The sequence below is a fragment of the Prorops nasuta genome, unplaced genomic scaffold (assembly GCF_024137725.1).
Source record: "Prorops nasuta isolate Cenicafe-Biocafe unplaced genomic scaffold, Cenicafe_Pnas_1.2 PNAS00177, whole genome shotgun sequence".
NCBI lineage: Eukaryota > Metazoa > Arthropoda > Insecta > Hymenoptera > Bethylidae > Prorops > Prorops nasuta.
Genome location: NW_027116973.1, coordinates 42501 through 57500, shown reverse-complemented (window position 1 = coordinate 57500; position 15000 = coordinate 42501).

The following is a 15000-nucleotide window of genomic DNA, read 5'->3' as shown; positions in this document are numbered from 1 at the left end:
TGCTTTTGGCCGGCGGACGCGAACGCCTCGCTCGCGAGCCGACCCGTCCAACCAGCGGCTAAGTCCAACGCGGTGCATTGCTTTCGGCCGGCGGACGCGAACGCCTCGCTCGCGAGCCGACCCGTCCAAACAGCGGCTAAGTCCAACGCGGCGCATTGCTTTTGGCCGGCGGACCCGAACGCCTCGCTCGCGAGCCGACCCGTCCAACCAGCGGCTAAGTCCAACGCGGCGCATTGCTTTTGGCCGGCAGACCCGAACGCCTCGCTCGCGAGCCGACCCGTCCAACCAGCGGCTAAGTCCAACGCGGCGCATTGCTTTCGGCCGTCGGACCCGAACGCCTCGCTCGCGAGCCGACTCGTCCAAACAGCGGCTAAGTCCAACGCGGCGCATTGCTTTTGGCCGGCGGACGCGAACGCCTCGCTCGCGAGCCGACCCGTCCAACCAGCGGCTAAGTCCAACGCGGCGCATTGCTTTTGGCCGGCGGACGCGAATGCCTCGCTCGCGAGCCGACCCGTCCAACCAGCGGCTAAGTCCAACGCGGCGCGTTGCTTTTGGCCGGCGGACGCGAACGCCTCGCTCGCGAGCCGACCCCTCCAACCAGCGGCTAAGTCCAACGCGGCGCATTGCTTTCGGCCGTCGGACCCGAACGCCTCGCTCGCGAGCCGACCCGTCCAACCAGCGGCTAAGTCCAACGCGGCGCATTGCTTTCGGCCGTCGGACCCGAACGCCTCGCTCGCGAGCCGACCCGTCCAACCAGCGGCTAAGTCCAACGCGGCGCATTGCTTTTGGCCGGCGGACCCGAACGCTTCGCTCGCGAGCCGACCCGTCCAACCAGCGGCTAAGTCCAACGCGGCGCATTGCTTTCGGCCGTCGGACCCGAACGCCTCGCTCGCGAGCCGACCCGTCCAACCAGCGGCTAAGTCCAACGCGGCGCATTGCTTTTGGCCGGCGGACCCGAACGCCTCGCTCGCGAGCCGACCCGTCCAACCAGCGGCTAAGTCCAACGCGGCGCATTGCTTTCGGCCGTCGGACCCGAACGCCTCGCTCGCGAGCCGACCCGTCCAACCAGCGGCTAAGTCCAACGCGGCGCATTGCTTTTGGCCGGCGGACCCGAACGCCTCGCTCGCGAGCCGACCCGTCCAACCAGCGGCTAAGTCCAACGCGGCGCATTGCTTTCGGCCGTCGGACCCGAACGCCTCGCTCGCGAGCGACCCGTCCAACCAGCGGCTAAGTCCAACGCGGCGCATTGCTTTTGGCCGGCGGACGCGAACGCCTCGCTCGCGAGCCGACCCGTCCAACCAGCGGCTAAGTCCAACGCGGTGCATTGCTTTCGGCCGGCGGACGCGAACGCCTCGCTCGCGAGCCGACCCGTCCAAACAGCGGCTAAGTCCAACGCGGCGCATTGCTTTCGGCCGTCGGACCCGAACGCCTCGCTCGCGAGCCGACCCCTCCAACCAGCGGCTAAGTCCAACGCGGCGCATTGCTTTTGGCCGGCGGACGCGAACGCCTCGCTCGCGAGCCGACCCGTCCAACCAGCGGCTAAGTCCAACGCGGTGCATTGCTTTCGGCCGGCGGACGCGAACGCCTCGCTCGCGAGCCGACCCGTCCAACCAGCGGCTAAGTCCAACGCGGCGCATTGCTTTTGGCCGGCGGACCCGAACGCCTCGCTCGCGAGCCGACCCGTCCAACCAGCGGCTAAGTCCAACGCGGCGCATTGCTTTCGGCCGGCGGACGCAAACGCCTCGCTCGCGAGCCGACCCCTCCAACCAGCGGCTAAGTCCAACGCGGCGCATTGCTTTCGGCCGGCGGACGCGAAAGCCTCGCTCGCGAGCCGACCCGTCCAACCAGCGGCTAAGTCCAACGCGGCGCATTGCTTTCGGCCGACGGACCCGAACGCCTCGCTCGCGAGCCGACCCCTCCAACCAGCGGCTAAGTCCAACGCGGCGCATTGCTTTCGGCCGGCGGACGCAAACGCCTCGCTCGCGAGCCGACCCCTCCAACCAGCGGCTAAGTCCAACGCGGCGCATTGCTTTCGGCCGGCGGACGCGAAAGCCTCGCTCGCGAGCCGACCCGTCCAACCAGCGGCTAAGTCCAACGCGGCGCATTGCTTTCGGCCGACGGACCCGAACGCCTCGCTCGCGAGCCGACCCCTCCAACCAGCGGCTAAGTCCAACGCGGCGCATTGCTTTCGGCCGGCGGACGCAAACGCCTCGCTCGCGAGCCGACCCCTCCAACCAGCGGCTAAGTCCAACGCGGCGCATTGCTTTCGGCCGGCGGACGCGAAAGCCTCGCTCGCGAGCCGACCCCTCCAACCAGCGGCTAAGTCCAACGCGGCGCATTGCTTTCGGCCGGCGGACGCGAAAGCCTCGCTCGCGAGCCGACCCGTCCAACCAGCGGCTAAGTCCAACGCGGCGCATTGCTTTTGGCCGGCGGACGCGAACGCCTCGCTCGCGAGCCGACCCGTCCAACCAGCGGCTAAGTCCAACGCGGTGCATTGCTTTCGGCCGGCGGACGCAAACGCCTCGCTCGCGAGCCGACCCCTCCAACCAGCGGCTAAGTCCAACGCGGCGCATTGCTTTTGGCCGGCGGACGCGAATGCCTCGCTCGCGAGCCGACCCGTCCAACCAGCGGCTAAGTCCAACGCGGCGCGTTGCTTTTGGCCGGCGGACGCGAACGCCTCGCTCGCGAGCCGACCCCTCCAACCAGCGGCTAAGTCCAACGCGGCGCATTGCTTTCGGCCGTCGGACCCGAACGCCTCGCTCGCGAGCCGACCCGTCCAACCAGCGGCTAAGTCCAACGCGGCGCATTGCTTTCGGCCGTCGGACCCGAACGCCTCGCTCGCGAGCCGACCCGTCCAACCAGCGGCTAAGTCCAACGCGGCGCATTGCTTTTGGCCGGCGGACCCGAACGCTTCGCTCGCGAGCCGACCCGTCCAACCAGCGGCTAAGTCCAACGCGGCGCATTGCTTTCGGCCGTCGGACCCGAACGCCTCGCTCGCGAGCCGACCCGTCCAACCAGCGGCTAAGTCCAACGCGGCGCATTGCTTTTGGCCGGCGGACCCGAACGCCTCGCTCGCGAGCCGACCCGTCCAACCAGCGGCTAAGTCCAACGCGGCGCATTGCTTTCGGCCGTCGGACCCGAACGCCTCGCTCGCGAGCCGACCCGTCCAACCAGCGGCTAAGTCCAACGCGGCGCATTGCTTTTGGCCGGCGGACCCGAACGCCTCGCTCGCGAGCCGACCCGTCCAACCAGCGGCTAAGTCCAACGCGGCGCATTGCTTTCGGCCGTCGGACCCGAACGCCTCGCTCGCGAGCGACCCGTCCAACCAGCGGCTAAGTCCAACGCGGCGCATTGCTTTTGGCCGGCGGACGCGAACGCCTCGCTCGCGAGCCGACCCGTCCAACCAGCGGCTAAGTCCAACGCGGTGCATTGCTTTCGGCCGGCGGACGCGAACGCCTCGCTCGCGAGCCGACCCGTCCAAACAGCGGCTAAGTCCAACGCGGCGCATTGCTTTCGGCCGTCGGACCCGAACGCCTCGCTCGCGAGCCGACCCCTCCAACCAGCGGCTAAGTCCAACGCGGCGCATTGCTTTTGGCCGGCGGACGCGAACGCCTCGCTCGCGAGCCGACCCGTCCAACCAGCGGCTAAGTCCAACGCGGTGCATTGCTTTCGGCCGGCGGACGCGAACGCCTCGCTCGCGAGCCGACCCGTCCAACCAGCGGCTAAGTCCAACGCGGCGCATTGCTTTCGGCCGTCGGACCCGAACGCCTCGCTCGCGAGCCGACCCGTCCAACCAGCGGCTAAGTCCAACGCGGCGCATTGCTTTCGGCCGGCGGACCCGAACGCCTCGCTCGCGAGCCGACCCGTCCAACCAGCGGCTAAGTCCAACGCGGCGCATTGCTTTCGGCCGTCGGACCCGAACGCCTCGCTCGCGAGCGACCCGTCCAACCAGCGGCTAAGTCCAACGCGGCGCATTGCTTTTGGCCGGCGGACGCGAACGCCTCGCTCGCGAGCCGACCCGTCCAACCAGCGGCTAAGTCCAACGCGGTGCATTGCTTTCGGCCGGCGGACGCGAACGCCTCGCTCGCGAGCCGACCCGTCCAAACAGCGGCTAAGTCCAACGCGGCGCATTGCTTTCGGCCGTCGGACCCGAACGCCTCGCTCGCGAGCCGACCCCTCCAACCAGCGGCTAAGTCCAACGCGGCGCATTGCTTTTGGCCGGCGGACGCGAACGCCTCGCTCGCGAGCCGACCCGTCCAACCAGCGGCTAAGTCCAACGCGGTGCATTGCTTTCGGCCGGCGGACGCGAACGCCTCGCTCGCGAGCCGACCCGTCCAACCAGCGGCTAAGTCCAACGCGGCGCATTGCTTTTGGCCGGCGGACCCGAACGCCTCGCTCGCGAGCCGACCCGTCCAACCAGCGGCTAAGTCCAACGCGGCGCATTGCTTTCGGCCGGCGGACGCAAACGCCTCGCTCGCGAGCCGACCCCTCCAACCAGCGGCTAAGTCCAACGCGGCGCATTGCTTTCGGCCGGCGGACGCGAAAGCCTCGCTCGCGAGCCGACCCGTCCAACCAGCGGCTAAGTCCAACGCGGCGCATTGCTTTCGGCCGACGGACCCGAACGCCTCGCTCGCGAGCCGACCCCTCCAACCAGCGGCTAAGTCCAACGCGGCGCATTGCTTTCGGCCGGCGGACGCAAACGCCTCGCTCGCGAGCCGACCCCTCCAACCAGCGGCTAAGTCCAACGCGGCGCATTGCTTTCGGCCGGCGGACGCGAAAGCCTCGCTCGCGAGCCGACCCGTCCAACCAGCGGCTAAGTCCAACGCGGCGCATTGCTTTCGGCCGACGGACCCGAACGCCTCGCTCGCGAGCCGACCCCTCCAACCAGCGGCTAAGTCCAACGCGGCGCATTGCTTTCGGCCGGCGGACGCAAACGCCTCGCTCGCGAGCCGACCCCTCCAACCAGCGGCTAAGTCCAACGCGGCGCATTGCTTTCGGCCGGCGGACGCGAAAGCCTCGCTCGCGAGCCGACCCCTCCAACCAGCGGCTAAGTCCAACGCGGCGCATTGCTTTCGGCCGGCGGACGCGAAAGCCTCGCTCGCGAGCCGACCCGTCCAACCAGCGGCTAAGTCCAACGCGGCGCATTGCTTTTGGCCGGCGGACGCGAACGCCTCGCTCGCGAGCCGACCCGTCCAACCAGCGGCTAAGTCCAACGCGGTGCATTGCTTTCGGCCGGCGGACGCGAACGCCTCGCTCGCGAGCCGACCCGTCCAAACAGCGGCTAAGTCCAACGCGGCGCATTGCTTTTGGCCGGCGGACCCGAACGCCTCGCTCGCGAGCCGACCCGTCCAACCAGCGGCTAAGTCCAACGCGGCGCATTGCTTTCGGCCGTCGGACCCGAACGCCTCGCTCGCGAGCCGACTCGTCCAAACAGCGGCTAAGTCCAACGCGGCGCATTGCTTTTGGCCGGCGGACGCGAACGCCTCGCTCGCGAGCCGACCCGTCCAACCAGCGGCTAAGTCCAACGCGGCGCATTGCTTTTGGCCGGCGGACGCGAATGCCTCGCTCGCGAGCCGACCCGTCCAACCAGCGGCTAAGTCCAACGCGGCGCGTTGCTTTTGGCCGGCGGACGCGAACGCCTCGCTCGCGAGCCGACCCCTCCAACCAGCGGCTAAGTCCAACGCGGCGCATTGCTTTCGGCCGTCGGACCCGAACGCCTCGCTCGCGAGCCGACCCGTCCAACCAGCGGCTAAGTCCAACGCGGCGCATTGCTTTTGGCCGGCGGACGCGAACGCCTCGCTCGCGAGCCGACCCGTCCAACCAGCGGCTAAGTCCAACGCGGTGCATTGCTTTCGGCCGGCGGACGCGAACGCCTCGCTCGCGAGCCGACCCGTCCAAACAGCGGCTAAGTCCAACGCGGCGCATTGCTTTCGGCCGTCGGACCCGAACGCCTCGCTCGCGAGCCGACCCCTCCAACCAGCGGCTAAGTCCAACGCGGCGCATTGCTTTTGGCCGGCGGACGCGAACGCCTCGCTCGCGAGCCGACCCGTCCAACCAGCGGCTAAGTCCAACGCGGCGCATTGCTTTTGGCCGGCGGACGCAAACGCCTCGCTCGCGAGCCGACCCCTCCAACCAGCGGCTAAGTCCAACGCGGCGCATTGCTTTCGGCCGGCGGACGCGAAAGCCTCGCTCGCGAGCCGACCCCTCCAACCAGCGGCTAAGTCCAACGCGGCGCATTGCTTTCGGCCGACGGACCCGAACGCCTCGCTCGCGAGCCGACCCCTCCAACCAGCGGCTAAGTCCAACGCGGCGCATTGCTTTCGGCCGGCGGACGCAAACGCCTCGCTCGCGAGCCGACCCCTCCAACCAGCGGCTAAGTCCAACGCGGCGCATTGCTTTCGGCCGGCGGACGCGAACGCCTCGCTCGCGAGCCGACCCGTCCAAACAGCGGCTAAGTCCAACGCGGCGCATTGCTTTTGGCCGGCGGACCCGAACGCCTCGCTCGCGAGCCGACCCGTCCAACCAGCGGCTAAGTCCAACGCGGCGCATTGCTTTCGGCCGGCGGACGCAAACGCCTCGCTCGCGAGCCGACCCCTCCAACCAGCGGCTAAGTCCAACGCGGCGCATTGCTTTCGGCCGTCGGACCCGAACGCCTCGCTCGCGAGCCGACTCGTCCAAACAGCGGCTAAGTCCAACGCGGCGCATTGCTTTTGGCCGGCGGACCCGAACGCTTCGCTCGCGAGCCGACCCGTCCAACCAGCGGCTAAGTCCAACGCGGCGCATTGCTTTTGGCCGGCGGACCCGAACGCCTCGCTCGCGAGCCGACCCGTCCAACCAGCGGCTAAGTCCAACGCGGCGCATTGCTTTTGGCCGGCGGACGCGAACGCCTCGCTCGCGAGCCGACCCGTCCAACCAGCGGCTAAGTCCAACGCGGTGCATTGCTTTCGGCCGGCGGACGCGAACGCCTCGCTCGCGAGCCGACCCGTCCAAACAGCGGCTAAGTCCAACGCGGCGCATTGCTTTCGGCCGTCGGACCCGAACGCCTCGCTCGCGAGCCGACCCCTCCAACCAGCGGCTAAGTCCAACGCGGCGCATTGCTTTTGGCCGGCGGACGCGAACGCCTCGCTCGCGAGCCGACCCGTCCAACCAGCGGCTAAGTCCAACGCGGCGCATTGCTTTTGGCCGGCGGACGCAAACGCCTCGCTCGCGAGCCGACCCCTCCAACCAGCGGCTAAGTCCAACGCGGCGCATTGCTTTCGGCCGGCGGACGCGAAAGCCTCGCTCGCGAGCCGACCCCTCCAACCAGCGGCTAAGTCCAACGCGGCGCATTGCTTTCGGCCGACGGACCCGAACGCCTCGCTCGCGAGCCGACCCCTCCAACCAGCGGCTAAGTCCAACGCGGCGCATTGCTTTCGGCCGGCGGACGCAAACGCCTCGCTCGCGAGCCGACCCCTCCAACCAGCGGCTAAGTCCAACGCGGCGCATTGCTTTCGGCCGGCGGACGCGAACGCCTCGCTCGCGAGCCGACCCGTCCAACCAGCGGCTAAGTCCAACGCGGCGCATTGCTTTTGGCCGGCGGACGCGAACGCCTCGCTCGCGAGCCGACCCGTCCAACCAGCGGCTAAGTCCAACGCGGTGCATTGCTTTCGGCCGGCGGACGCGAACGCCTCGCTCGCGAGCCGACCCGTCCAAACAGCGGCTAAGTCCAACGCGGCGCATTGCTTTCGGCCGTCGGACCCGAACGCCTCGCTCGCGAGCCGACCCCTCCAACCAGCGGCTAAGTCCAACGCGGCGCATTGCTTTTGGCCGGCGGACGCGAACGCCTCGCTCGCGAGCCGACCCGTCCAACCAGCGGCTAAGTCCAACGCGGCGCATTGCTTTTGGCCGGCGGACGCAAACGCCTCGCTCGCGAGCCGACCCCTCCAACCAGCGGCTAAGTCCAACGCGGCGCATTGCTTTCGGCCGGCGGACGCGAAAGCCTCGCTCGCGAGCCGACCCCTCCAACCAGCGGCTAAGTCCAACGCGGCGCATTGCTTTCGGCCGACGGACCCGAACGCCTCGCTCGCGAGCCGACCCCTCCAACCAGCGGCTAAGTCCAACGCGGCGCATTGCTTTCGGCCGGCGGACGCAAACGCCTCGCTCGCGAGCCGACCCCTCCAACCAGCGGCTAAGTCCAACGCGGCGCATTGCTTTCGGCCGGCGGACGCGAACGCCTCGCTCGCGAGCCGACCCGTCCAAACAGCGGCTAAGTCCAACGCGGCGCATTGCTTTTGGCCGGCGGACCCGAACGCCTCGCTCGCGAGCCGACCCGTCCAACCAGCGGCTAAGTCCAACGCGGCGCATTGCTTTCGGCCGGCGGACGCAAACGCCTCGCTCGCGAGCCGACCCCTCCAACCAGCGGCTAAGTCCAACGCGGCGCATTGCTTTCGGCCGTCGGACCCGAACGCCTCGCTCGCGAGCCGACTCGTCCAAACAGCGGCTAAGTCCAACGCGGCGCATTGCTTTTGGCCGGCGGACCCGAACGCTTCGCTCGCGAGCCGACCCGTCCAACCAGCGGCTAAGTCCAACGCGGCGCATTGCTTTTGGCCGGCGGACGCGAATGCCTCGCTCGCGAGCCGACCCGTCCAACCAGCGGCTAAGTCCAACGCGGCGCGTTGCTTTTGGCCGGCGGACGCGAACGCCTCGCTCGCGAGCCGACCCCTCCAACCAGCGGCTAAGTCCAACGCGGCGCATTGCTTTCGGCCGTCGGACCCGAACGCCTCGCTCGCGAGCCGACCCGTCCAACCAGCGGCTAAGTCCAACGCGGCGCATTGCTTTCGGCCGTCGGACCCGAACGCCTCGCTCGCGAGCCGACTCGTCCAAACAGCGGCTAAGTCCAACGCGGCGCATTGCTTTTGGCCGGCGGACGCGAACGCCTCGCTCGCGAGCCGACCCGTCCAACCAGCGGCTAAGTCCAACGCGGCGCATTGCTTTTGGCCGGCGGACCCGAACGCCTCGCTCGCGAGCCGACCCGTCCAACCAGCGGCTAAGTCCAACGCGGCGCATTGCTTTCGGCCGTCGGACCCGAACGCCTCGCTCGCGAGCCGACCCGTCCAACCAGCGGCTAAGTCCAACGCGGCGCATTGCTTTTGGCCGGCGGACCCGAACGCCTCGCTCGCGAGCCGACCCGTCCAACCAGCGGCTAAGTCCAACGCGGCGCATTGCTTTCGGCCGTCGGACCCGAACGCCTCGCTCGCGAGCCGACCCGTCCAAACAGCGGCTAAGTCCAACGCGGCGCATTGCTTTCGGCCGTCGGACCCGAACGCCTCGCTCGCGAGCCGACCCCTCCAACCAGCGGCTAAGTCCAACGCGGCGCATTGCTTTTGGCCGGCGGACGCGAACGCCTCGCTCGCGAGCCGACCCGTCCAACCAGCGGCTAAGTCCAACGCGGTGCATTGCTTTCGGCCGGCGGACGCGAACGCCTCCCTCGCGAGCCGACCCGTCCAAACAGCGGCTAAGTCCAACGCGGCGCATTGCTTTCGGCCGTCGGACCCGAACGCCTCGCTCGCGAGCCGACCCCTCCAACCAGCGGCTAAGTCCAACGCGGCGCATTGCTTTTGGCCGTCGGACCCGAACGCCTCGCTCGCGAGCCGACCCGTCCAACCAGCGGCTAAGTCCAACGCGGTGCATTGCTTTCGGCCGGCGGACGCGAACGCCTCGCTCGCGAGCCGACCCGTCCAACCAGCGGCTAAGTCCAACGCGGTGCATTGCTTTCGGCCGGCGGACGCGAACGCCTCGCTCGCGAGCCGACCCGTCCAAACAGCGGCTAAGTCCAACGCGGCGCATTGCTTTCGGCCGTCGGACCCGAACGCCTCGCTCGCGAGCCGACCCCTCCAACCAGCGGCTAAGTCCAACGCGGCGCATTGCTTTTGGCCGGCGGACGCGAACGCCTCGCTCGCGAGCCGACCCGTCCAACCAGCGGCTAAGTCCAACGCGGTGCATTGCTTTCGGCCGGCGGACGCGAACGCCTCGCTCGCGAGCCGACCCGTCCAACCAGCGGCTAAGTCCAACGCGGCGCATTGCTTTTGGCCGGCGGACCCGAACGCCTCGCTCGCGAGCCGACCCGTCCAACCAGCGGCTAAGTCCAACGCGGCGCATTGCTTTCGGCCGGCGGACGCAAACGCCTCGCTCGCGAGCCGACCCCTCCAACCAGCGGCTAAGTCCAACGCGGCGCATTGCTTTCGGCCGGCGGACGCGAAAGCCTCGCTCGCGAGCCGACCCGTCCAACCAGCGGCTAAGTCCAACGCGGCGCATTGCTTTCGGCCGACGGACCCGAACGCCTCGCTCGCGAGCCGACCCCTCCAACCAGCGGCTAAGTCCAACGCGGCGCATTGCTTTCGGCCGGCGGACGCAAACGCCTCGCTCGCGAGCCGACCCCTCCAACCAGCGGCTAAGTCCAACGCGGCGCATTGCTTTCGGCCGGCGGACGCGAAAGCCTCGCTCGCGAGCCGACCCGTCCAACCAGCGGCTAAGTCCAACGCGGCGCATTGCTTTCGGCCGACGGACCCGAACGCCTCGCTCGCGAGCCGACCCCTCCAACCAGCGGCTAAGTCCAACGCGGCGCATTGCTTTCGGCCGGCGGACGCGAAAGCCTCGCTCGCGAGCCGACCCGTCCAACCAGCGGCTAAGTCCAACGCGGCGCATTGCTTTCGGCCGGCGGACGCAAACGCCTCGCTCGCGAGCCGACCCCTCCAACCAGCGGCTAAGTCCAACGCGGCGCATTGCTTTCGGCCGGCGGACGCGAAAGCCTCGCTCGCGAGCCGACCCGTCCAACCAGCGGCTAAGTCCAACGCGGCGCATTGCTTTTGGCCGGCGGACGCGAACGCCTCGCTCGCGAGCCGACCCGTCCAACCAGCGGCTAAGTCCAACGCGGTGCATTGCTTTCGGCCGGCGGACGCGAACGCCTCGCTCGCGAGCCGACCCGTCCAAACAGCGGCTAAGTCCAACGCGGCGCATTGCTTTTGGCCGGCGGACCCGAACGCCTCGCTCGCGAGCCGACCCGTCCAACCAGCGGCTAAGTCCAACGCGGCGCATTGCTTTTGGCCGGCAGACCCGAACGCCTCGCTCGCGAGCCGACCCGTCCAACCAGCGGCTAAGTCCAACGCGGCGCATTGCTTTCGGCCGTCGGACCCGAACGCCTCGCTCGCGAGCCGACTCGTCCAAACAGCGGCTAAGTCCAACGCGGCGCATTGCTTTTGGCCGGCGGACGCGAACGCCTCGCTCGCGAGCCGACCCGTCCAACCAGCGGCTAAGTCCAACGCGGCGCATTGCTTTTGGCCGGCGGACGCGAATGCCTCGCTCGCGAGCCGACCCGTCCAACCAGCGGCTAAGTCCAACGCGGCGCGTTGCTTTTGGCCGGCGGACGCGAACGCCTCGCTCGCGAGCCGACCCCTCCAACCAGCGGCTAAGTCCAACGCGGCGCATTGCTTTCGGCCGTCGGACCCGAACGCCTCGCTCGCGAGCCGACCCGTCCAACCAGCGGCTAAGTCCAACGCGGCGCATTGCTTTCGGCCGTCGGACCCGAACGCCTCGCTCGCGAGCCGACCCGTCCAACCAGCGGCTAAGTCCAACGCGGCGCATTGCTTTTGGCCGGCGGACCCGAACGCTTCGCTCGCGAGCCGACCCGTCCAACCAGCGGCTAAGTCCAACGCGGCGCATTGCTTTCGGCCGTCGGACCCGAACGCCTCGCTCGCGAGCCGACCCGTCCAACCAGCGGCTAAGTCCAACGCGGCGCATTGCTTTTGGCCGGCGGACCCGAACGCCTCGCTCGCGAGCCGACCCGTCCAACCAGCGGCTAAGTCCAACGCGGCGCATTGCTTTCGGCCGTCGGACCCGAACGCCTCGCTCGCGAGCCGACCCGTCCAACCAGCGGCTAAGTCCAACGCGGCGCATTGCTTTTGGCCGGCGGACCCGAACGCCTCGCTCGCGAGCCGACCCCTCCAACCAGCGGCTAAGTCCAACGCGGCGCATTGCTTTTGGCCGGCGGACGCGAACGCCTCGCTCGCGAGCCGACCCGTCCAACCAGCGGCTAAGTCCAACGCGGTGCATTGCTTTCGGCCGGCGGACGCGAACGCCTCGCTCGCGAGCCGACCCGTCCAACCAGCGGCTAAGTCCAACGCGGCGCATTGCTTTTGGCCGGCGGACCCGAACGCCTCGCTCGCGAGCCGACCCGTCCAACCAGCGGCTAAGTCCAACGCGGCGCATTGCTTTCGGCCGGCGGACGCAAACGCCTCGCTCGCGAGCCGACCCCTCCAACCAGCGGCTAAGTCCAACGCGGCGCATTGCTTTCGGCCGGCGGACGCGAAAGCCTCGCTCGCGAGCCGACCCGTCCAACCAGCGGCTAAGTCCAACGCGGCGCATTGCTTTCGGCCGACGGACCCGAACGCCTCGCTCGCGAGCCGACCCCTCCAACCAGCGGCTAAGTCCAACGCGGCGCATTGCTTTCGGCCGGCGGACGCAAACGCCTCGCTCGCGAGCCGACCCCTCCAACCAGCGGCTAAGTCCAACGCGGCGCATTGCTTTCGGCCGGCGGACGCGAAAGCCTCGCTCGCGAGCCGACCCGTCCAACCAGCGGCTAAGTCCAACGCGGCGCATTGCTTTCGGCCGACGGACCCGAACGCCTCGCTCGCGAGCCGACCCCTCCAACCAGCGGCTAAGTCCAACGCGGCGCATTGCTTTCGGCCGGCGGACGCAAACGCCTCGCTCGCGAGCCGACCCCTCCAACCAGCGGCTAAGTCCAACGCGGCGCATTGCTTTCGGCCGGCGGACGCGAAAGCCTCGCTCGCGAGCCGACCCCTCCAACCAGCGGCTAAGTCCAACGCGGCGCATTGCTTTTGGCCGGCGGACCCGAACGCTTCGCTCGCGAGCCGACCCGTCCAACCAGCGGCTAAGTCCAACGCGGCGCATTGCTTTCGGCCGTCGGACCCGAACGCCTCGCTCGCGAGCCGACCCGTCCAACCAGCGGCTAAGTCCAACGCGGCGCATTGCTTTTGGCCGGCGGACCCGAACGCCTCGCTCGCGAGCCGACCCGTCCAACCAGCGGCTAAGTCCAACGCGGCGCATTGCTTTCGGCCGTCGGACCCGAACGCCTCGCTCGCGAGCCGACCCGTCCAACCAGCGGCTAAGTCCAACGCGGCGCATTGCTTTTGGCCGGCGGACCCGAACGCCTCGCTCGCGAGCCGACCCGTCCAACCAGCGGCTAAGTCCAACGCGGCGCATTGCTTTCGGCCGTCGGACCCGAACGCCTCGCTCGCGAGCGACCCGTCCAACCAGCGGCTAAGTCCAACGCGGCGCATTGCTTTTGGCCGGCGGACGCGAACGCCTCGCTCGCGAGCCGACCCGTCCAACCAGCGGCTAAGTCCAACGCGGTGCATTGCTTTCGGCCGGCGGACGCGAACGCCTCGCTCGCGAGCCGACCCGTCCAAACAGCGGCTAAGTCCAACGCGGCGCATTGCTTTCGGCCGTCGGACCCGAACGCCTCGCTCGCGAGCCGACCCCTCCAACCAGCGGCTAAGTCCAACGCGGCGCATTGCTTTTGGCCGGCGGACGCGAACGCCTCGCTCGCGAGCCGACCCGTCCAACCAGCGGCTAAGTCCAACGCGGCGCATTGCTTTCGGCCGGCGGACGCAAACGCCTCGCTCGCGAGCCGACCCCTCCAACCAGCGGCTAAGTCCAACGCGGCGCATTGCTTTCGGCCGGCGGACGCGAAAGCCTCGCTCGCGAGCCGACCCCTCCAACCAGCGGCTAAGTCCAACGCGGCGCATTGCTTTCGGCCGGCGGACGCGAAAGCCTCGCTCGCGAGCCGACCCGTCCAACCAGCGGCTAAGTCCAACGCGGCGCATTGCTTTTGGCCGGCGGACGCGAACGCCTCGCTCGCGAGCCGACCCGTCCAACCAGCGGCTAAGTCCAACGCGGTGCATTGCTTTCGGCCGGCGGACGCGAACGCCTCGCTCGCGAGCCGACCCGTCCAAACAGCGGCTAAGTCCAACGCGGCGCATTGCTTTTGGCCGGCGGACCCGAACGCCTCGCTCGCGAGCCGACCCGTCCAACCAGCGGCTAAGTCCAACGCGGCGCATTGCTTTTGGCCGGCGGACCCGAACGCCTCGCTCGCGAGCCGACCCGTCCAACCAGCGGCTAAGTCCAACGCGGCGCATTGCTTTCGGCCGTCGGACCCGAACGCCTCGCTCGCGAGCCGACTCGTCCAAACAGCGGCTAAGTCCAACGCGGCGCATTGCTTTTGGCCGGCGGACGCGAACGCCTCGCTCGCGAGCCGACCCGTCCAACCAGCGGCTAAGTCCAACGCGGCGCATTGCTTTTGGCCGGCGGACGCGAATGCCTCGCTCGCGAGCCGACCCGTCCAACCAGCGGCTAAGTCCAACGCGGCGCGTTGCTTTTGGCCGGCGGACGCGAACGCCTCGCTCGCGAGCCGACCCCTCCAACCAGCGGCTAAGTCCAACGCGGCGCATTGCTTTCGGCCGTCGGACCCGAACGCCTCGCTCGCGAGCCGACCCGTCCAACCAGCGGCTAAGTCCAACGCGGCGCATTGCTTTCGGCCGTCGGACCCGAACGCCTCGCTCGCGAGCCGACTCGTCCAAACAGCGGCTAAGTCCAACGCGGCGCATTGCTTTTGGCCGGCGGACGCGAACGCCTCGCTCGCGAGCCGACCCGTCCAACCAGCGGCTAAGTCCAACGCGGCGCATTGCTTTTGGCCGGCGGACCCGAACGCCTCGCTCGCGAGCCGACCCGTCCAACCAGCGGCTAAGTCCAACGCGGCGCATTGCTTTCGGCCGTCGGACCCGAACGCCTCGCTCGCGAGCCGACTCGTCCAAACAGCGGCTAAGTCCAACGCGGCGCATTGCTTTTGGCCGGCGGACGCGAACGCCTCGCTCGCGAGCCGACCCGTCCAACCAGCGGCTAAGTCCAACGCGGCGCATTGCTTTTGGCCGGCGGACGCGAATGCCT